The sequence below is a fragment of the Pleurodeles waltl genome, chromosome 1_2, assembly GCF_031143425.1.
Source record: "Pleurodeles waltl isolate 20211129_DDA chromosome 1_2, aPleWal1.hap1.20221129, whole genome shotgun sequence".
Taxonomy (NCBI): Eukaryota; Metazoa; Chordata; class Amphibia; order Caudata; family Salamandridae; genus Pleurodeles; species Pleurodeles waltl.
Window position 1 is genome coordinate 169,460,036 of NC_090437.1, and position 23,653 is coordinate 169,483,688.

The 23,653-nt window shown below is 39.8% G+C and overlaps 1 protein-coding gene across 1 annotated transcript in view; it reads right to left on the bottom strand.

The window, feature by feature from the left end:
- Window positions 1–23,653, bottom strand: part of LOC138298986 (sulfotransferase 6B1-like) — a 461,021-nt gene that overhangs the window by 62,679 nt on the left and 374,689 nt on the right. The gene's annotated exons all lie outside the window — the stretch shown is intronic.

Genomic DNA, 23,653 nt, shown 5'->3' on the forward strand with positions numbered 1-23,653 from the left:
TAACTAACAAATAACTAGGGGCCAGATGTAGCAAAGGTTTTTACCCATTCTGTGTCTATAGGAAAAAGTGTTCGTACATATGGCCCCAAATCACTAAGTGCAGGTGTGTAGTGGTGGTTCAAAAATACACCAGCCAAGTTAAGAATACTCCACTCTTGTTTATTTACTTCTATACAATAGAGCTGACCAAGGCACAGCCTTTAATTCTATCGTCCAATTGAAGATCCAATTCCCGAACTGCGTTCATGATTCCTTATGTGACAACGACAAGTGCATTACACAAGACGGCACCTATACAGACTCCCTTTAACATCTCCCCCACTTAATAAACAATAATACGAATTATACAATTTACAAACAAAAATGCAAACAGGTCTGCATAAGTAATTTCAATTGCGAAAAAAAGTTCTAAGAAGTACACTGCAAAAGATGCAAAAATAAATACTACAAAAGTCCTAAAGGTTCCTAGCTTGTTACATAAAACCTGTAAAAGTAAGAGTTCCTTAACAATCAAAGTCTTTAAGATACAGTAGTTTCTTGCATTCTCTACCATTTTTAGTAGTTAGATGGTAGAGATTTGCATTATCCCCAGAATTTTCTGCAGTATCAGTAGAAATATTTAAATTACCCCCAACACCAGAATTTTCTTCAGCATCAGAAACAAATTTAATTTAATCCCCCAACTAAGTAATTCTGCAGCATCTAGCTCAAGTGATTCTGTCACCTTTCCCTGTCCCATAAGATTGTAAGTAGAAGATTGACCCCACATCAAATGCACATATAAATTGTTTCCTAGAACGAAGCACTGAAAGCCGCATAAGCTTTTCACATTTCTTTTTGACAACCAACATTCAGCACTTAATGTAACTGCTGTGCGTGAGACCTGACTTACACTAAACGGACTACAAAAATTGAAATCAGTTTTGTACTTTTTTCCCTCATGTGTTTTAACATAACCCAAGACCCACTTGCTACAACCAAATTGATGGCTTTGTAAGATTTATCATGCTGATGCACCATCATCTCTTGGAAACACTTCACTTTATTTATCAGTTTTTCCTCATCAATCTCGCAAACATCACTTTTCTTCCTTTCTTCCAACTACACCGGCACCAAATTGAAAAACGGATTCCTGCCTCTCAGCAACACAAAAGATGATATTCCAGTAATTGAATGTGGGTTATTATGATAAGCTCCTATCTTCTCCCTCAGAAATTGAGCAACATCCATAAGAGCAGTTGGAATACCCTCCTTGAGTATTCTATTGGCCCACTCTACAGAACCATTAGCTTATGCACCATGGAAAGCCACAGTACATTGCTTCACTTCTTCATCTCTTAAAATTTTTCCATTTTCTCAGATATCAATTGTACCCCATTGTCTGTACGTAACTCTACCAGTGAACCTTCAATTGAAAAAAAAATGTAGACCACAAATGGATAGCCATGTAAGTAGTCATCTCCTCCACAAACTCTTAATATACCCATTTTGATTAATGGGTTTCACAAAATCCAAAGCTAGCTTTTCCCAAACATTTTGTGGAAACCAGCACCAGTAACAAAGGGGTATCTTTTAACTTCCAATGCTTACTCGGCAAAATTCACTCCTTATTTGTCTCCATCATAACTTTTACATCTTTACCCATAGCTGGCCACCAAAATGCTTGTCTAAGTATTTATTTGTAGATGACAACACCAAATGACCCGCTTATGCCAACAACACAATCTTGAGTCTTATACACACATGCAGAGCAGACGTATCTAGTCTCAACAACACCCCAGCTCCCATGGGCAATTTATCAGCAAAAAGAGCAAAAATCAAAAGCTCTCCTTTAAGTTCTTTAATATGTGGCTAACCTTAATGTATATACTCCAAGACTTTAGTCATAGTCATATCCTGATCATAGGCCAAAAATCTGTCTTTTTCATCAATAGCACCTTGACAATGTTTAACTACATCCACAATGGCCTCCACACATTCATCCTCAAACCCACAACATGCCTTTGTACTTCTTCTCACGGGTAACCGAGACAGGCAGTCTGCTCTACAATTAGCCCTGCCAGGAATGTACTGCAGCTTGAAATTGTACTCCTGTAATTTTGTCAAACTTCTTAAAAGATGCAAAGAAGCTGAAGCTACACCCTTTTTACCCGGCAAATAGGTTAATGATTTATGATCTGTACAGAGCACAAATTGCGTTCCCTACAAATACATCTTACTTTTTTTTAATTGCCCATACACAGGCTAATACCTTTCTTTCTATTGTGCTGTACCTCCTATCAGCATTCCTCAAGGCTCTGAATGCAAATGCAATTCAGTGTTCCATCCCTTTAACCTTTTGATATAATACAGCTCCTAACTCTACAGCACTGGCATTGACTGTGACAATACATTTCAATCAACTAATGAATGTTTTGAGAACTGGGAATTTCAGCATAATCTCTTTTATGTTAAGGAAGTCTTGCTCTTCCCTATCACTCTATTCACACTTTTCAATATTTCTAAGCATTGTTTTGAGTGGTTCCATGATGTTGGTATATCCCTCTACAAATCTTAAATAACAGTCGCTAAGGCAGAGGTCTTCAAACTGGAGGATGGGTCCACCTAGGGGGGCCTCAAGTGATCCCAGGGGGGGCGCCAGACTCTGGCCAAAACAAATATTATACAGATAACAGGCCTATGTTTTAAGCAGAAGCATGTTAATGCAGTTTTAAAAAGATAACAGTACTTAACTGTAATGTTAAAGTAGGTTTAGACATATTTAAACATTGGCATCTTTATAAAATAATTGTGAAAAATTATTGGGGGGGCTCAATGATTTTTATTTGTCAATTGTGGGGGTGCGGCATTATAATGTTTGGAGACCACTTCACTAAGGCCAATAAATTATCTTAACTCATCCTCATCCATATGAGCTTCTAGAAGATCAGTGTTAGGTTCAATACCCCTACAAGAAATCCGGTAGCCCAAATAATCTACTGCTTCTGTCAAGAGCATACAGTTACCCAACAAGACAGTCATACCTCGTTCTTTGAGAATAGAAAACACTTTAAGAATCATGTTTTGCTCTAACACTGTCTTAGTAAAGATGAGCAAGTCATCCTGGAAAGCCACAACTCCAGTCACATTCTTAAATAAATGAGACATTAGTTTTTGAAATACGCTTGCTGCGAAGCCAGCTGAAATGGTAACCGCAAATATTTAAATGCTGCGCATGAAGTTATGAATGTAGAGAGAAGCTGAAAATGTATTTTTTAATGGCACCTGATGGTATGCAGCCCTTAAGTTAATCTTACTGAAAAACTTGGCTTCTCTAATCAGGGTCAACAATTACTGGGTTTTGGGCAAAGGGTGACATTCAATTACAATGTTTTTATTCAGTTGCCTTAAATCAGCACAAAATCTAATGTTCCCCCCTTTTTTCTTGTAATGACGATAGCACTAACTCACTCTGAGGCACTCACAGATTCTATAATCTTAGCATCTTATCATTCTTTTAGGTGTTTTTCAAGCTCACCTCTTACACTTAATGGTAGATCCTTGACTTTATGAGCCAACTGAACGTTCCATTCTTCAAAATAATCTCATGGTCAAAACCATTTACTGTGCCTATTTTGTGGCACAATACTTATGGATACTTATTAAGAATAGCGTGTAACTCATACAACTCTTTTTCAATCAACAACACTGCTGTTTTTGTCCCAGGTTTCAAAGTTATTCCGAACTTTTCTTGGTCCACCCAGGCTAAAATATAGCAGCCATTAACAGCCACATATACTTTTGTAATTATGATTCTTTCAGAATAATTTACAAAATCTTCAAAATATCCAAGAGTTTCGATTTCTGAATCCCCGTAGGCCACAGTTCTGATGTTTGGTTTCTTTAACTTAACATCTTACCATAATCACAAGTGACACCTGAAACCATTGTAAAGGATAAACCCTAGTCCACCATAATTCTCAAACTCACATCCCCAATCTGCACGTCACAAAAAAAGGACCATTCAGACTTGCCCTCAAACCCATCTCACTCATGACATTCACAGCAATTAACACTACATTTGGCAGTTCTCCACCAATAATTTGTTCTTCACATTCAAGTATGCTGATGACATTCACCAGTAGTCAACTATTAAGATTTGCAAACATGCATAAAATCTCACATTTTCTTGTACTTATTGCACATTTTGTCTTGTACAGGACAGTTAACCAAATTGATTGTAAATGTAGAGGATGCACACCACATACCATAATATGATTTGATGAAAATATTTTCTATTCTTTTGCACCAATATTCATCTTTAAAGCACAAACACTAACACCCTCCTTATCACCAGCCAGTACGTTTACCAACTTAGCAGACCGTTCAATATCTTTTGCAATTTTAACAGTCTCTTCTAACGATGAATTAGTGTAACATAGAAAATTTTCATGTACTTTTTTTGAAGCACTATTCAATACTATTTAATCTCTTATATACTGATCAACATTGTTGTCAACATTATTGTCAAAACAACATGAGCTTGCCAACACCTTTAAGGCAGCTACATGTTGGTATATCAACTCAGCTAACCCAACACCCGATACATCACAAATTTAACTGCACAAGCATAGACCACCACACTTCACACAGTGGCCAGTCGCAATAGGAAATGGGTCTTGAAAGCAGGCTTTGTAACCTGCCGCTGCGCATTACTTCAACAGAGTCGTCGTCAGTTTAACACATGCATCAACGGCACTCCCAACTTCCCATTATCTGCAGATAGATGGCAGAACGATAAGGTAAGTTCTCAGTGGCCTCCCAAGTATGTGAGTAAAGTTTTACTCCTTGCCAACTTGTGGTGGTGGTCGATAGACTCAACTATGACGACACATCACAAATTCAACAGTGCAAGCATAGACCACCCCACTGCTGCGCACAGTAGCCAGTCACAATAGGAAATGGGTTTCAAACACAGGATCTATTACCTTCTGCTGTGCATTTCGGAGAAGATAGGACTTCAGAAGAACTGTCGTCAGTCGGATACATCCAACAACAGCAGTCACAACTTCGGCCGCATGCGCAGAAAGATGGCAGAACAATAATGTAAGTTCTCGGTGGCCTCCCATGTATGTGAGTGAAGTTTTACTCCTCACCAATTTGTAGTGGTGGTTCAAAATGACACCAGCCGTGTTACGTATACTCCAATTTTCTTTATGTATTTCTATACATTAAAGCCCACCAACGCACTTCCTCCAACACCGGAATCAGATCTCCAACTGTTGTCCAGTTGGAAATCCGATTCCAGAACTGGACTCATGATTCCACACATGACAATCACAAGTGCATCACACAAAATGCCATTTATGTAGACTCCCTATAACAAGGGGCCCACAGTTTTTTATTTGAGCCTCTCGCTGGCATGGGAGCCAGGATCACAAATTTATCATTAGGGCCCAGTATCATAACCCAATGTTGAATATATATTAGTATATAGGAAAGGATTGTGGTGATCTTATCTGCTTGTAAAATGTAAGACTTTTAATCAATTTTATGAATGGGCACGGCTCATATTTCCTTTTCCATACCTCTACTCCTGCTCCCTCAGCACAGCACACTGTCTCATCTGCTCATATATTACCCTTTCTACTCCCAGTCATGTCTGCTCATCAGTTTTGTCTGGCGATCTTTGAAAGTTTTGGGGTGTAATATTTGCCCCATATTCCATTGAGCAAGACAGAATTGTTCCAGAAGGTTTCAGAGGTTCTCCATTGCGAAACAAAAATGAAAAAAGGGTGTCAAATAGTGCACTTTTAAGGGCTATTTTCAAATACATTTGCTAGAATGGCATATGCTTAGAAAGGGCACTTATGGAATAGTGCATTATTTTAATGGTGTGCCAATGAAGCTTGCTCCTCCCCAGGAGCTGACTCCATATTTTTCAAAAGCTCATCCCTTATGTTGGAATTATATCCAGTATGCCAGATCCAGCATTTTGTCATGGGAGCCCCCTAATGTGTCACATGTGCCCTTGAGTCCACATTTCCCCTGCTATAATAGAACCAGAGGTTTGCCAAGGGTGCTCACCTACCATATGGGTCTTTTCTTATACCAAGAATTGCCTCAAATATGTAAACACCAGTATTTTGCAATGAGTGCACCCATGTGACTAGAATTGCTATGCCAGGTATGCCAGGGCCTGCAGTCAGCCATAGGTAATTCGTCCACCACCCATATGCCTGGGTTGTCCTCCTCCATACGCCAACTATTACCTTCAATATACCAGGGCCAGAAACACACCTGTATGCATAACACATACACACACTCCCACACAACTAGTCTCACACACTCACTCTCACATACATTTAATCTCACACTCTCCCTCACACAGGTACTCTGACAAGCTCTCAGACACTGACACATGCTCACATACACACTCAGAGACACAGACTCATATAAACCCCCTCCCAATTCAGTCATATTCCCACACCCTTCCAAAACACAATCACATACCTAACTGACACAGTATCGCTCCCATACTCTCACATTTTTCCAATCTACATATGGTAGAAAAGCATGCACTATCGGTTTCCTTCCTGCACATGTCTTCTTGTTAGTGAAGGTTTGTAAAACAATTTTCTCTAAACACAAATCAAAAGTCAAAACAAATGGTTTTAGAAATGCTTGTTTTTATACATGATGTAAGTGAAAGAGTGCACTTTCATATCAAAGGTTTACGTTTTGTTTTATATGTGGATCAAGCAGTAAGTAACAGTACTGCAAATGGAATAGACCACAATATAGAATTATTTAAAACATTATGCCTGCACCAGTTTATGTCATATGTGATTCCTTTAAGCAGTCTTTGCTTCAGCCAGTCTACTTGCAATTTTACAAGAAAACTACAAGACCAAGAATACACAATTGTGGTGAAAAGCTGGGACTAAAGGTGTCACTCAGGTCACTTGGTAACTATCTAAAAAGATTTTTTAAATAAAGTTTGAATTTTTGATGTATGGCGTTTATTCGTGGAAACAATCAAAGGTTAACTAATGAAGTGCTGAAAGGGAAAAGTGCCATTTCATGCGCAGATGTTAGAATTGCAGGGCTAATGTATAGGCTTTGACACTCCTCTAAAAGAAAGGAGCTAATACAACTTTGCTGCCCAACACAATGAGAGTCCATATGGAGTATAGGGCATATGCCATAGCCAACCTGAAACCCCCACCCCTCCGGTGGTCATGCTGCGTAGCAACAAAACAAAAAACAGAGCACCTCTAAATACATAAGAAGAAATGAAAGCTGCTGTACCTCTGCTCCAGTGCAAACCCAATGCTTTTGTGTACTTGTATTGTTGGGAGTGGAGTACCCCACAGAAGTCAATCCCCATGGCTATCAGCGCCACCGAATGTCAGAGCTGCCAAGTACCAAGACTAATTAGTCTTGATTCTACCTCAATTCTCTTTCTTTCTCCACTCTCCACTTCCTGTCTCTTTGCCTCACTCTAGCAGATCATTATTTCTTCCTTCCTTCCCAGTTTGCTGCCTTTCCTCCCTTTCACTGGGCCCAAGTCTGAAATCAGCAATACGACTGGCTTCCAAATCCAAACTCAACAGTCTCATGTGTGACCTGGGCCAAGCTGCAGAATACCTCTCTGTTTTATTACAATTTAAATTTTCTCAATTTTACAATATCTCAACAAATTAATACAAAACATGGCAGAAACTAATGTTGTTTGTGTCATGAAAATCTCTATCACTATTGAATTGAATCCTTCATTGACCTATAAATGGCCAGTTCCATAAGATTGAGCAAAACCACTCAGTCTTTCAACTCCAAGACTGGTATAAAAACAGATTTTCCATAATAATCATAAGGTACGCGCATGATATTCTCAGTGTACAACAGTTTCAAAATGTGTGCCATATTAAAAGGCAGTCTATTTTAAGGGCTACATTTAGCTACTGAGTCACATGTTGTTTTTACATTGACAAATGTTAAAGATATTGGTGATTTTTTTGGCAGAACGTATTTTGTAACTTTTGTAAATCAGTTAAAGCACTGATGCACAGTCCTGACACTTTTGCAGGGCCTTACTTGTCAGATGATCCTTTTTTTACTTTTGAAGTTTCACATCCTGATATCTGTTACTTGGGCCAATATGAAACTATATAGAAATGAAATAACTACAAATATCAAAAAACATTTGACTTTTCTTGATTTGCCTACAGATACGTTAAAGATGAGCATCCTGTATGTGTTTCTCTGTGCACTGTGCTCTCAAGAGAGTACTGTCATGTACTTTTGATACATTGCCTGGTGATAGGCTTTCTAGAGTCTCTGACACCAAGGACTTTGTCAATGTGCCAACCTTGGATAGCAAGCCAAATGGGCGCCAAACACCCGCAACCTATTGAGCATTACATGAGTGAGATGTGTTTTAGGTAACAATCAATCCTGTGAATATCAAGCGATCACCAGTTGAAGAAATTATTTCAAGCATTCCTTCCATAGCTCTGGAAAAATATAAGGCTCTCAGTGTTCAAACGGCATACTATCCAGAGCTTTATTGCAGGTGAGCCGAATAGTATGCTTTTAGTGATCCATTTGTGAGTTATCAATTGGCTCAGGCAGGATGTGCCTTACGCATCCCTGCATAATGTGAACACAAACTGCATCAAACATCTGTCAGTGAGTGGCATTTGTTCAAATGGGAGACAGAGGGAGGAACAATGGCATAGAAAGCATAGTGCTAACACAACTTTAGAAATACAAATACCTTTAGTAATGGTAAAATGGAGAAATGCAAGTACCTGCAAATCATCAGGGGAAATACACTTTTTATGCAGATGCCTTACAAACTCAGCATGACTGTAGCTGCTGACAACACTCTGTGATCTAACATTTCAGAGTCCTTGCATGCTTCAGAAATATAGTTGAGAGTAAAATAGACACAATGCCAATTGTTATCAGTTTGATCCCAACAGATTTTTAGAAAAGTCATGGGCACGCTGGGAGTGGTTGAGAAGTAGTTGGCAGAAAACACTGAGACAATCAAAGCAATGTGGGTGGATATCTTAGGTAAAGAACTCGTCAATGACATTATTTTGACGACAAAGATGTTGCATTGGTAAATGTTGTCAAAAATATTCAAGACACAAATATCCACTTTATAAACGTAAGGCCTTATTACGAGTCTGCCTAGCGGTGGCAATCAGACTACCACACTCCAGGTGTTCTGACCGCCGCATTCCGACCCTGACCTTCGGACCACCAGAGGACAGCAGTCACCGTAGGGAACAAGGTTGAAGACGGACTGGCGGCGGTCAGACTTGTGGTCAGCCACTGCGGCACTGTTGATCATGACTCCTGTTTCCACCAACGGGGACCCTGCCATGGAAAGGCTGGTGGAAATACAGTGCTGGGGGCAACGGGGGGTCCCCTGCACTGTCCAAGGCATGGGCAATGCAGGGGCTCCCCTGCCCAGCACTGTGTGCAAAATGCCTTCGCACTGTTTGTCGTAATATGACGTTCCCATCGGTCAGCCTGGTGGGAACAGTTTGGTTGTCAGCTCAGCTGACTGCCAGTCTCAAAATGAGCCCCTTACCATGTATAGTTGATAATATGGACTACACAAAAATAGTTGACTGCAGTATTGTCATTACACAGGTAAGTATACCGAATTAAAAATATCTAGCAATGTATTATCTTTAAAAATATGTTACTGTTTAAAAATGCACTTAGACAAGTACACATATGCAGAAAATATATACATACGTTTTATAACTTAAACAAATAAAGATGCATGGCTAACATGAAACAACAAAATAATGCACATAATATGTAGACAAATACTAATTAAATAAACGCATATTAAAATTAAACCCTGCCACTCATAATAATTCAAATGAATAAAACATTACATATAATAACATTAAAAAAATGCAATACAAATATTCAATTTTTAAAATTAAAAAAACACATTAATAAAAATAGTGCCTAAATATAAATGAAATGAAAACAAAAATAACTATTGAAATTAAATCTCTAAAAATATGTGTTAAACATAAAGTAAATAAGAAACAAAATATAAATAAAGAAATGACACAACAAAAATATAATAGTGTACAATAAATATTGCTAATAAATAAATTCAACTTTAATACAAAGGAAAATTAAAATTTGAACTCCAAAATAATAATAATTGAAAACATATAACAAAACACTATCATACCTATATTCAAGGAAACATAAAAAAGACATACATTAAAAAATATATGACTACTACAGCAAAAATAACTTCAGACACCTCTAAGCAAGGCAACAGTAGGGAAAATGTTGGACCTTTGGAGAAGTCAAATTTACTATTCTCCCTCCTACATAAGCAACAGTAGGGAACGCGCTGGACTATGGAGGGATCAGACTCACTATTCCCACTCCAACCTAAGCAACAGAAGAGGAAGTTTAAGATTTTGTAGAGGACAGATTTACCATTCCCACTTCAACCTAAGCAACAGTAGGGAAAGTGCTGAGGTTTGCAGGGTTAAGATTTGCTATTACAAATCCTACATTAAGAAAAGTAAAAACAACATATTTCATAGATAATATGATAATATAAATAATTCAAATGTAAGACTACAACATTACAAATTAAGATAATAAATATAATAAAATAATTCAGTTATAATTAATTAGCTACGTTTGGAAAATATAATACATAAATGACAAATACATGAATTTACATAATTGATAATCAACTGAACATATACAAATTTGAAAACTAAGTAAATTATAAACACTTAGTAAAAGACTTCCCCATGCTCTCCTACAAACACAACAGCCCACAATAAATGTATACATTTATTACTAGGAACAATAAATATTATATAATAGTAATAATTACAAAATATAATATGTAAACAATAATATAAAAACTAAATCTTAATACATTAGATAAATATAATCAACTGATTAAAACAAATAATTAATGTCCAAATTAGTAAACTAATTAACTTATTAAACTAGATAAAGAAATTATTTCTAAAAACATATAAAATATATATTAAAATAAAACCTCCCATCCTATCCCCTACAAACCTAAAATATTGAAATGAAGAAAATTAAAACTAAAAAATATATATTTAAATAAAAAAACAGCAAAATTAAAATAACCTATGCTAAAAAGGGTAACTCATAATTAACATTAAACAAATGATAATTTATAACACAAAAGGTAGCAAAACATATTAGAATCATTAAAAATGATATTTTATACAACTATGTAAAATAAAATGATAGTAAATACTTAGAAAATGATATTACTAAGTGTGATATTCTGTCCCATGTTAATATTGACATCACAATATTTTGACTCAATATTTGTGTCCAATGATATTTACAACAATATTAAGGCTGTGTGCCTAAAGTGGACCACTCAACATATCGAGTCAAATGTAGAAGGTGGCAAGGGGTGCTGGAATTGTTTGTTGAGTTATTGATCATGATGTTAGTACCCAAGAAACTAAGGGCCCAATTGGAGTTTGGCGGTCAGACTGCTAGACCACCAATATGTCGGTCAGGAGGAGGCTGCCAAGCCAGCGGCCTCCCAACCTCTGTATTATGACACAACCACCGGGCTGGGGGTAGTGTCTGCGATGGTGTCACTGCAGCTGCATGCTTCAGCTCAGAAAGTGAATCTTAAGCACATGCCGCCACAGAGCAGCACCAGATGCACCTTGGATGCACTTTTCCCATGCACAATGTACAGGGTGTACCGACAGTGCAAGCATAGATGGGCACAACATGTGCCCCTAGCCACACAGCCCAATGGGCAAAATCGCCCCTGGGCCCTGTTTGGGGCCCTTTCTCTGCCTTCCCACTGACCTTTTCATGGTTGGGTCCCCACCATGAAAAGCTTGATGGAAAGTCAGGTCGTGATCAGCACGGCGGTGCCGGCATTGGCACTGCCCCAACTGACCATGACTTTCCCGCCACCGCTGCAGCGGGATCCAAGATCCTGGCGGCTGCAGGGGTCTTATGGCATTCTGACCGCCATCCTCATAATCCGACGGTCGGACACCCGAGGATGCGTTGGTCAGGTGGTCAAACCACCACCGCGGGTACGTCAAACCTAGGACCACCGTATTAATAAAAGGGACCCTAGGAGTCTGATTCATATGCTGGTGGCATGTATACTCCATCGCAACAAAGTATACATACCGCCAACATAATGGTCCGCCTGCAAAATGTATATGCTGGCAGACCTTAGGTTTGGCTACAGCAGTGACTACTTAATCACTGCCACAACCAACCCTTCCGCCCGCCTGATGAAGTAAAGGCCATCAGAGAAATTGCTATATGTCCACCCCCTCCCAATCAGCATGGGCAGACATATAGCCATTTTTTTACTGCCCATCCCCACTAGGCAAACTCTAGTGGTGAGGAACAGTAAAATGCAAATAATAGGCCTCCCCGCCATTAGAGGAGACTTGTTTATTTTCAAAAAGAGAATCCTGTAATAAAAAAGAAAACTGTTTGGTGCACGGCTGCATCATGCTGAGGCAGCCTTGAACCATACAGTGATATGCACTGACAGGAACTGCCATGACCGCAGCTCCTCCCAATACATTATAAATGTCTGCCATGACTGCCTGTTTGGGGGTCATTTATAAATCTGGCGGGCAGACCTCCGTCTTGGGGACAGAGTATTCTACTCTATCCACAGGGCAGACCGACAGGCCTTCCATCAAAATATAAATCAGGCCCTAAGTTGTTTGCAGTAAAAAAACAAAAAAGCACATACGACACCTGACAAAAAATGATTCCTTGTGGTATGATGACAATCTGTCTGAAGTGAGTAAACTACTGGGTTTTGTCAAATGGTATCTGATTGGGATATCAACATTAGGAAAATGCTAGGGACTAAATGGGTTAAAGTCCTTTAACCAGCTATGCCTCAAACACGATCAAGTGAAAACAGAACATTTGTGATACTCATGATTTATGGCCTGATTTAGAACTCAGCAGATGGGTAACTCAATCCTAACGGTGATGGATATCCTCTCCACCAAAATCTGAATCCTATTCTATCCTCGGCAGATGGGATATCTGTCACTGTTGTGACGAAGCAACCTGTACGCCGAGTTCTAAATCATGCCCTTAGACATATACTAGCCGTACACATAAAGGGCATAGAACAAGTATATGATTGTACAGCCAAAATAAATGGAATTTGGCCTTGGTGTCTAGAAGAGAATGTTGTCTTGCTAATCTATATGATGTTTGTGATATTGCTCCTAACATTTTAGATGTAATCAGTTGCGCAGTGAGTTGAGAACCCTAGATGAGTCTGCATGGGACAAGGCATTTCAGCAGCCACAAGAAGCAGTGTTTAGGGAATGATTCATATTAATATGGCTAAAAATATTAGACAGGTGGGGCAGGTGGTGAGATTTCATACACTACATTCAAAATAGATCAAAATAGCTCAAAAATAGATCAATTTGAAGAAGGTCAAAATCATCATCATGTGAGTTCATCTTTCCACTGAATTTGAAAATGATGATTTTGGATATCTGGAACCAACTAACACTCCTAAAATACACTAAGGTCCTCATTAAGAGGCTGGCGGTCTTGAGACCACCAGCCTCTCGGTGATGGTCAGGACCACTGATGCTGTGGTGGTGTGACCACCACATTAAGACCCTGGCGGTCAGACCGCCAGGGTTTATCTGTCTCCTCTAAGATTGGTGATCCCGACGGGTGGAGATCACAATCAGCCAGGGCGTCACTGCATTTCGAGCAAGAGACAATGCTGCTGCCAGTTTCCCACTAGGCTGACAGGAGGAAACCTCGCTTTCTGCCCATCAGCCTAGCGGGAAACTCATAATAGGTCCGGTGGGTTGGTCGCCACTATGGCTGCAACCACCCTGTCGGGAGTTTGGCAGACAGGTGTTCTCTAAGGTCCTAATTATGAGTTTGGTGGATGGTTGGCACACTGACAAAGTCCTTGCTGTCAGAGACCCTAGAAAGCCTATCACCAGACTGTGTTCTGGATAGAAGTCCAGACGACAGACCGCAAGGGTCTTAATGTGGAGGTTGGGTCACCAGGGTCTTAATGTGGCAGTCAGACCACCACAGCATCAGCGGTCCTGACCGCCACCACAAGGCTGACGATCTCAAGAGCCCCAGCCTAGTAATGAAACCTTTATTTATTTTGCAATATTGACCTCATTGTGCCTTGTTGTGACATTTCCAGAATATGTGGGAACCAAAACACACCTTTGGTGACTAAGGCGCTGGTTAAGAGTTTGGCGGACGGAAATACCAGTCCGTCAAACTCCTGACGGGGTGGTGGCTGCTATGCGGTCGACCTCCCTACTGATCCCATTACAACTTTCCCACAGGACTGACCGGCGGAAACCGTGCACAGTGGGAAAGTAGCAGCAGCCTTGTCGCCGGCTCATAATAGAGCTGGTGGCAATGCTGCTGCACACAAAGGGCACCAGCACCCTCAAAATGTGCACAGCAGACAGTGCACATTTCAAGGGTGCTGGGCAGGGGGACCACTACACCTGTTCTCCGCCAGCCTTTTCATGGTGGTGGTACTGCCATGAAACGGCAGGCGGAGAACAAGGTTGTAATTAGCAGGCGGGCGCTGACTTCAGCGTAGCCTTGGCTGATTGCAACCTGCACTGCCGCCAGGCCGTCGGGATCACTGATCATGGCTGAGATGGTAGGAGGTTGGAAAGTGTGCCAGCCAACCTCGTAATGTGGCAGTCAGACCACCACAGCCACCGTGGTCCAACAGCCACCGCGAAGATCTGGCCCTAAGTAGGCCTCAAATATGAACGGGTATGTGGCTGCAGATAGAAAAGCAGGTGAAGGAAGAGAGTGCCTGAGGAAATTCCAAAAATGTTGGAGACCATGGATGGAACACCAGGGGTTTGGAAGGAGGTGTGACAGAGAGGGAGAGAGGGTGAGAATAAGGGGAGTGTAGAAAAGGGTAATGATTGAAATATGTCGGGTGCTACTTTCCGACCATGGCATATGCTATTTATTGGATGTGTTTGAAAGGATTCCAATTATTTTGTAATTTTCTCACCTGATCTTTTGAAATTACCATCATTGTTATCATATTGGTAATTTCTGGGAATGTCCGTGTTTCTTTACCAGAGGATTGCTGCTATTCAATCCAGGTCATTATTAAGTAGAGACATCTTGGGCCAGATGTACATAGCTTTGGGTTTGTGATTTCCTAATAGAGAATGTTTGCAATTTGATATGAGGGAATTGCAAACAGATATGTACAACAGTGTGTTTTACACTGTTTGCAATTCCCAAAGGGTCTCACATGAACCTACCTCATCAATATTCATGAGGTAGGTCACAATTTGCGACTCAGTGGGAATGGCCAAAAATAACAGGGATGGTGGCCTGAAGGGGTAAGCAGACCACCATGTCTGTCATTTGATTTTTAAATAAAACATTTTTTTCTGAAATGCAGCCCGTTTTCCTAAGAGAAAAATGGGATGTATTTTAAAAAAAATATATATATATATATTTTTATTTTACATATTAGACAGTGGTCTCTGGGAACCTATGTTTGTGTGTATTCTTGATTAATTTGAAAACTGCACCATGTTAAATATGCTGTTCCTCATTAATGCGCGTATCACCAACTGCTATCACAGATTGTGATGGCACAAACACTGTACCCACTTTTGCACAGAGGTAAAATGCGAGAAAGCGGCATCGGGATTGTGTATTGTTTTTGTTTATTTTCAAGTGTTTCTCTATTTTTTTAAGAAAAGAAAATGTTGCATGTCATCCAAATTTTTATATTTTAGTGCTATGTTTTTATAGTATCTTCTACTTTCTATATTTATTAATGCATTGTATTGTTAATCACATATTGCGGGGAACAAAAACATGTCTCAACCTGCAAGTACACACTATGAAAACAGGGCTTACAAGTATTCAGCCTGCTTGTGTGTGACATTTCCATGCTTATATCGTGCCTTTGTTTGACTTTTTCATGTCTTTATGTGACAACTCGAGTGATCATCACAAATTTAAATATTGACCTGAAGGATAGAAACAACTATCACTATATAAAGTTTTGACCTTGGAAGTATATTCAATTAAATTCAGGCATTGGAATTACTTCAAGCAGTTTCCACAGTATACCCAGCAGTAAAATTATATCTTAGACGTTGACAAGAAGCTGATGGATTGTTCCAAAATATTTAAGTTTATCAAGCCAGGATGTTCTTCAGATGTTAGGTGACAGTTCATTGATTTGCTTGACTTGTCTCCTGCTGCGGATGAGTTGTGTGCCATCAGCGTATAATCGAGATTCATAAAGTGGGTAACAGTGGCACCTTGGCCTGATGGCAGGTTATCTCTGCTTACAAGACTCACTAGTATGCAGGAGCCGAGAAGCCTTGGGTTACTTTACACAACATCTATTCACTTGAGAACATTGATGAGTAAGGAATGATTAAATCACATTAACATAAAAGCTAGCTCCATCCTACCCATTGCACTGCTTTTTTAACAGACGTGTGTTGTGATCTTTTTAATTGTACATCGATACTTACTATCAGCTATGTACTAGGTATTGGCATTCCAAATTTCAGTTGTTTTGCAATCTCACTTCACAAAATCCATCAGGGGTATAGTTATCGAATACCTTTGTCTTCTTCAAATGTGGGGTTACGATGGAATGTTTGAGGACCTTACACCGGACTGCCATTTCATTCAGCCACTCAGCAACTCTCATGTCCTATAGCAGTGGGATGATGTGGTTCTTGACGGAGGATGCTAGGAACAGGGCTACTGGAAGGCTTTAAGCTTCTTCTATTGTGCCTGCACATTAGAGAAAGTATCTGAACAATCTAACTGAATATATAAAAGCTACCTTTCCAACACACAAGTATAGGATCCGCTGAACATTTTTTTCCAGGGCAAGAGGTGCTGCCGATGGCAGGGCAGGCAATATCCAACGAAGCATAAAGGTGTGGGTCTTAACACCTGATGTACGGTATGGAAGGTGAGGGTGGGTCATGAGTTAAAAGGAAGAGGAAATTAGTACGGATGGCATTACTCGTCTGAAATAAATTCCGAAGCAAAGAAGGGGTTAATATAGTTTAAACACCATAGGCCCCACTTTGACTTCTGCCTGAGTATTTAAGACCAGCAAGAGAAATGTTATGATGGCCTGGGAATGAGAAGACTATATAAAAATGGGTGATTTGTTTAATTAAGGTGGATTAATCATGTTTAAAAGAAATATAGCATGTCTACACGGTCAACGTAGGAAATTTCTTGCAATACCATGGACTTTTTAATGCAGCTAGGACTTCATAGGGAACTAACCTTCCATTCCACCAAAATCATGTGTACTTTCAACCCTACTACACATGGGAAAATTTGAAGAAGTGATAATGTTTTTGCCATATTAAATGTTTTTGCATTATATTGACATTAACATTGTAGTAGTAGTAATCTTTATTGTTTAGTTAATAAAAACCTTAACAATCAGCTCATTGTATACAATATATACAAATTCTATAAAATCCTTTCAAACACATATTTATAATCATATTTATACAACTTGAGATGAAAGAAACGCTAAAATTATTTGATCTTGTCAATTAAATGTGTGTCCTTGATAGCAGATTTACGTTAGGGGTGTGGACGGTCAAAAATTTGATAAATCTACAGATTGACTGCGGATCATGAGGGTCAAACATTGACATCACTGCTGGCCGACAAGAACGAGTCCCATTCCTCTCAAAAACTGGTTTTAACAGTTGTTGACGTGCTTATTTTAAGGCCGGGCAAATACAAATCAAGTGGACCATGTCTTCCTTGGGGCCTTTACATTACCTACAGGAAGATTCTCCTCTGTTCTTCCACAACGGTTGGTCTGCTCTAGATGGTAGAGCTCCTAAAAAAAGAGCCAGCAAACGATGCTTGATATGTAGTGCGAAGGTTGAGATCAGATATTGTGATGCGCCAAGATAGTATAAGTGTGCATGAGAAGCCAGGCGTGTGAGCATTGTGCAAACTTGGATTTATCATCTAAAAAGGACTGCAATCCTATTTCCTTTTTTAGCGCTCAACACAATAGCGGATATGAGATGTTGGAGTCCCGTAGGTACGTCGTTTGTGTCTCTTGCAGGGAGTTATGCAGATACCTATTGTATGCTGATTTTGGATTATTACTAACTGAATTCCATAAGGCCGCGACTCGAGGGCTGGTAGTGTTTTTACTTATTTTGTACCAGGTCTTTATTGTGTGCGCTTTCCTGCCCATCTGTTGTTGTATTAGGCCAAATTCTAACCTGACCTGTGCGGGGGAGGCGGAGCGAGGAAGATTAAAGACTTGCTTATAGGTTTTTATTTGTTGCTAGTCCAGTAGCAGGGCGTCTTTCCCGTGTAGAGCTGCACTTCCATATGTAGTGGCTGGGAGGAATTTGGCCGACATAACAGACAGTAATGTTTATACGATGGGCCTTTTAATCATTTTGCTAGGGTACAGAAAGCAAACGTTAAAGCTTTTCACTTCTGTGCAATGCAGTGCTTCTGCGGCGCGAGATTGGCCTTATTGTCTATGGTAAAGCCAAGGTATTTGTAGCAGCGAGTTGTTTCAAGTGTAATGCCCCTCAACTTTATTTTGTTTGCAAGATTAAGTCGACATCCCATGGACAAGGTTTTGGTCTTCGAAGTGTTAACTTCCAATTTTTTGGTCTTTGCAAAATCAGCCAAGGTGCTAAACAACAGCTGCAGCCCTATTTTTGTATGGCTTAGCAACACGATATCGTCAGCATACGAAAGATGTGATTTGGACAGACTTCCCATCCTTGGAGAGTGTGAATTGGTTACATCCAGCTTTGCGGAAAGATCCGCCATAAAAAGGTTGAAAAGGTGCAGGGCCAAGACACAGCCTTGTTTTAGTCCTATATTTGTTGGTATCCTCCTAGAAATTATTCGAGCCATCTGATACCTTGACCTGCACCCAAGTTTTGTCGTATAGCATTTCGATGCACCTAAGAGTTCGTTGTTGCAAGACCCATCTTTGCAATTTGCTCCAGAGAAGTGCTCTATCCACTCTATCAAAGGCACTTTTGAAGTCCACAAAACATAAATAAAGCTTTTTCTTTGAGCATTTTGCTCAGTCGGCAATGTCTCCTAGTGTGAGAATGTTGATCACTGTACCATAACCCTTCCGAAAACCAGTTTGATTAAAAGGAACCAGGTTATTTGCGTTTGACCAATTGAGCAGGTCTGCCAGGATTAAGGTGGCAAAATATTTGGCCTCGCTGTCAATTAACGCTATCAATCTGTAGCTGGCTGGATTTGCTCTACAACCCCCTTTATATATCGGATTAATGATGGAACCTCTCCAACTTTCTAGAATGATTCTGTTACACTCAACTTCAGTGTATAAGATGGACAGTGTAGTTGACCAGAACTGCAACGCTATTAAGTGTATTATTCATGTTTAGATTGATCATAGCTAATGTAGGCCTGTGTTTAGTATGGCCATCTTGTTTCATGTCAGGTGCGTATTGTATCAGGATGTGGTAGAATGGGCAAATTTATCTGAAAATATATGCAACAGGTGAAAAGTTAACAAAAGATTTGTTAGGCTAGTAATAGTTTGCTGGAGACCTTGCTTGCTTTCTGATACTCACACCATTCCAGGAGAGATGTGAGTAAGGGGAACCTACATATATATATATCTATAACAGTTTTAGAAAATGCTCTTTGGGTTTCCTGTCCTTGCCTGTGTTGTTCAACAAATGTTCAAACTATGGAAGAGTTTTCTCAATGTATTTTCTTGGTTACTCTTAACCTTGGATCCTGAAGGTAACTGGACAAGTTAGAAAATAGATCCTGGAAACTCTTGTTAACCCTGCCCCTCTTTTTGTGCAATGATTCAAGCCATTAAATTAGAACTGGGAGTCTTAGAGCGTTAGTAACAAGCTGCAAGCTGCAATGTGATCCCTTAGGATCTTCTGTTCCTTAGCCATTTCAAAACAATGTAAGTTTTTTGCCCTGTGCCAGAATGAATTAAATAATAGTGAATTAATCTGGGCAAAATCAACAAGAAAGTAAATCTTATGGTTCAGGGATTTTTTTAATATTGGTAGGAGAATTCTTAATGGGCCCTTTTGAATATCAGCATGGGAAATAAAATTAATAGCTTTGGAAGAATCACTTAGATGGATCAAGAATACCTGGGAAGAAAAGGGTGTGCATTCCTAAAGCGTAATACTTTTAATTATCTGTGAACTATTCTGTTTAAGACAATCAGGCAGGTCATTTTTAAAATTAGGATAGGTCTAAACCCCTTATATTAAATTCCCTCATATACCACAACATTAAAATTTACAGGAAGCTATTGTTAGTAATTTCTTAATACAGCATGTACCTGTTCTCATACTTTATTGGGTTGTTTATTATCTTGTGCTTGTTGGTGTCTTTATCTCAAAGCCATTTTTAACAATGACCATCTTATCTTGTGATCAGTTATAACTTTTATTAGTAGAAATCACATTTTTGGATGTGGCAATGTCTCTTGGACGCTATCTTATACCTACTGCGGAGGAATGCACAAAGATCTTACAATTTTTAAATCTTAATGTTTTGTTGTTGTTTTATTTATTGTTGTAATTTGAGGAAATGTAAAGTGCTTTGTTTATATTGTTTAATTTCCAATGTTTAAAAGTGCAAGGTCTAAATAAACATTTCTTTATACTATTACTTCTCTTGCAGACACAATTATCAAATGTTCACAGCACCATCATTATGATCCAACACTGAAAAATAAGAAAAATATTTTTTTTAAACAAGCAAGAGTGACACTTCAAGCAGGGGTCTCAGACTGATCAGGTCATAAATACTGTGGGTGTGGGAGAGTTTTCATACATCAGTAATGGTCATTGGGTGCTGCAGAGTTAAGCCTTAGCATTTTGGAAGCAGTATGGAAAGCCTGTGAGGCAATATCTGAATGTCTGTAAGGAACCTCACTCTGGTGCAGACTCACCCTCCATAAGCTGTTGATGTATGCAGTTGTAGAATCCCCTTATACATTCCTGGAGAATAGATGGAGAGGAAGACTAGTCTTAATTGTCTAGCAGGTGACAGTAGCTGGCCAGACCTTTGATGGTGCAAAGATTGCAGTATGTATTTATAACATTTGCATGTAGAGAAAACATATATATCTGCCAGGTATGCTGCTCTGGGCCGAACTTTAAAAGCACTGCAGTGACAAATGGCAGGGAAAATGCCTTTGCCATATAGGAACAGTCTTTTAATATATCCATCAGTTACTTCTAAGGCGCGCCTTGCATGTCCATAGGGCCTGGTGTTTTTATAAGAAACTAGAACACACTACATTTTGGGGGTAGTGTGTTGTCATAGTGTGACAAAACCCAAAAGGTTTTCTACTATGTAGGGTTTGCCTCCCTTTTTCCCGAACAGGCCTCGATGGGATTAAAACGTATTATTTTCTATCTCCATCTAGGCAAATTAGAGAAAAATGCATCAAAGTTATTTCTTACTTCATTTTCAAAATCTGATTTCATGGCAAAAAATAAGATTGTTTGACAGAGTAAGTGGAAAGGTAACTTTATAAAAATGTACTTTGTAAGCCAAAACTGGTCTAAAACCAGTTTTGCCTCTTAGGCCTTCCACAGCTGGCACACACATCCTTGGCTGAGAGTGTTAACAACTCTGGCTCAGAGGACAATATCCTTCCTCTTAGCCTTGAAAAAGCAGATATGTGTTAATTGTTGGCGATTATCTAAAGATTATCAATCTGGGAGTGAACAGGAACAACAGGTAACTTTACCATTTTCTCTTTTGACTTGGAGATGCCAGGTGGTGGGCTTCTCCTTTTCGTTCCTATAATAGTACCAGCCGGCCAGACTCTTGTCGCAGTAGGGGAGGAACCAATTTGGACCCTCTCAAGAGGGAGGAGAGCCCATCCTAATTGAGGAATGGCCTCAAACTGAAGAAAAGCATGCTGGGCAGTAAAACGGTTCAGTCATAATAAAACAAAGACTGCTGTGTAACTTTACAGTTACTTAAAGAGGAAGTGCTGTAAGACAATAGTTAAGACTGAGTGGAAAAACTTCTCCACTCACTGGCTAGTGCACACAATAAATCTGGCACCGCAAATAACAACTGCTTAGACCCTTACTTGACCAGGGAAGTATCCCAATGAAGAAGAAGGCCCTGCTGCAAGAACTCCTCTGATGTCTCACGCCTGCTGGAAGAAGAGAACTCACTTAGGACTTCTGAATTCTGCGGCATTCAGAAACTGTAACCACTCTCCAAGATTCAAGTGGTTAGCCTCCTATTTGCCTGCTTCAGGTATACAAACATAGAAAAAACCTTGAATCCATAGGGGCCCAGTTGACTGTAGATGCCCCCCTGTGGCCCCCTGCACTTGTTCTCCACCAGCCTTTTCATGATGATAAAACTGCCATGAAAAGGCTGGTGGAGCACAAGGTGAGTTCAGCGCCACCATGACTGCCGTCAGCTGGTCAGGATCCTTGATCCTGGTGGGGATGGTGGTAGATTGGTGGGTCTGTCCGACAACCTTGTAATGTGGCGGTCGGACCGCCACAGTTGCGCAGTCAGCCCGCCACCGCGAGGCCAGCTGTCTTTGGACCGCCAGCCTCGTAATAAGATCCTAAGTCTAAAAGTAAAACCTTGGATTGTGGTGAAGTGGCAAATCTATCTGAGCAGCAAAGCAACCTCAGTGGCTACGAAGAATGCCAGATTTACCCCACTCTGAACTTTTGGTGCCACAACCAAAACTTTAAGTGGAACTTGATGGTGATGTATGCGACTAAGGGATTCCCGCTGGCCACAGCCTAGGATCTTGCCCCTCTGGAAGATTTTAACTTCCAAAGACTAAATGAGAAGCTACAATCTTCCTGGCGGGAGCCATTAAACAGTCTCTCTCAATAATACTGGTGCATACCCCTGCAGGCCCCTTCAGAAAACTGTTCTATGAAGATTACATTTTTGCTTAGGCTCACAAATCTTCAGCACTCTCTTACTGTACTCATGTCGACCATTTCAGACTTTGCAGCAATATCTTGGTCTCCCCTTTCCACTGAGCCCAAAGTTATACCTTCTCTTTTTTCTGGCCAAAAAGAATGCATTCTGTTATGTTAAATATTCATGTTGCTTGATTGTACTAGGTTAGATTATCTCCTGAACTTGCAACCATGGTTAAAGGCCATTGTTACATTGCCTCGTTGTTTTTGATGGTTTCGTTTATTTGTTTTTATGATTGGCCTTTACGTTATTATGGCCACACACATCTCATGAGAGGTCAAGCTGTCCTTAAGCTCCTACTAGACATAAAAGAAACTACAATCCTTGACTGGAACAACCTGCATGGTGCTCTATTGTCTCAGAACTGTTTTGATCTTACTATTGTGGATATAATAAGTTGGTTGGCGTACTTCCCTCCCAAATTATTAACCCCATTCCTAACACCAGCCATCGAAGTTCTTCTCCAGCCCCCTGTTTGGGCATCATGAAAAAAAGAGAATGGTACTTTGCAATAACCTTCAACTTTGCCAGGAATAGTAGCATATGTTTCAGTTCTTGGCTTATGCATCTCTTCACCACACTGTTACTT